The following is a 678-nucleotide window of genomic DNA, read 5'->3' as shown; positions in this document are numbered from 1 at the left end:
TGGGCAAGGGTTGCATCTTATTTTATTCCAAGCGCAAAGACTGCCAGCCATGCTTACTCTTTGAGCATCTTTAAATGAAAAACAAGCTCTTGGCTCTCAGAAGTCCAGTCACAGAGTTTAACTAGAGACTGTGGGCCCCCCAAAACTCCCCCCTTTTTTAAAAAAAAAAAAAAAAAAAAACAACATAAAGAAGTCCAACGAAAATTCATTCACCCATTTGCTCTTTCATCACCATTTTAAAGAAACCCATATAAACTGTACTCCTGCGCTCTGGAATACATGTATAACTAAAATGATTCATTTAACATGTGTGCGATCATGAAACATACAGAGAACACATAAGCTAACAATTCAAACTGTTCACAGCGCAGGGAGCACGGAGCCCTCAGGACAGGTCATATGTCAGCACATCTAATAAGCTGTTTCAGACACCTCTGAGAAAGAAGGAAACTGATGCTGATACACGCATGAAAATTTTGTATGCAACTCTAAAACACAGTACCTTTGCACAGAGGTGGAAGTTATTGCATAATTATCACATTTATTTGCAACTCACATTAAGGCTAGATTTAATAAAACCGGGTCTTTTCTGGAGCTCATGTGTGGGCTTAGCAAGGAAGTCAGGTATTTTTGTACTGAACAAAACCATCACTTTAAAAAAAAAAAAAAAAAAAAAAA

This window comes from Gavialis gangeticus, unplaced genomic scaffold (genome assembly GCF_001723915.1).
Source record: "Gavialis gangeticus isolate Ggan-Ray unplaced genomic scaffold, GavGan_comp1, whole genome shotgun sequence".
Taxonomy (NCBI): Eukaryota; Metazoa; Chordata; order Crocodylia; family Gavialidae; genus Gavialis; species Gavialis gangeticus.
This window is presented reverse-complemented; position numbering follows the sequence as displayed.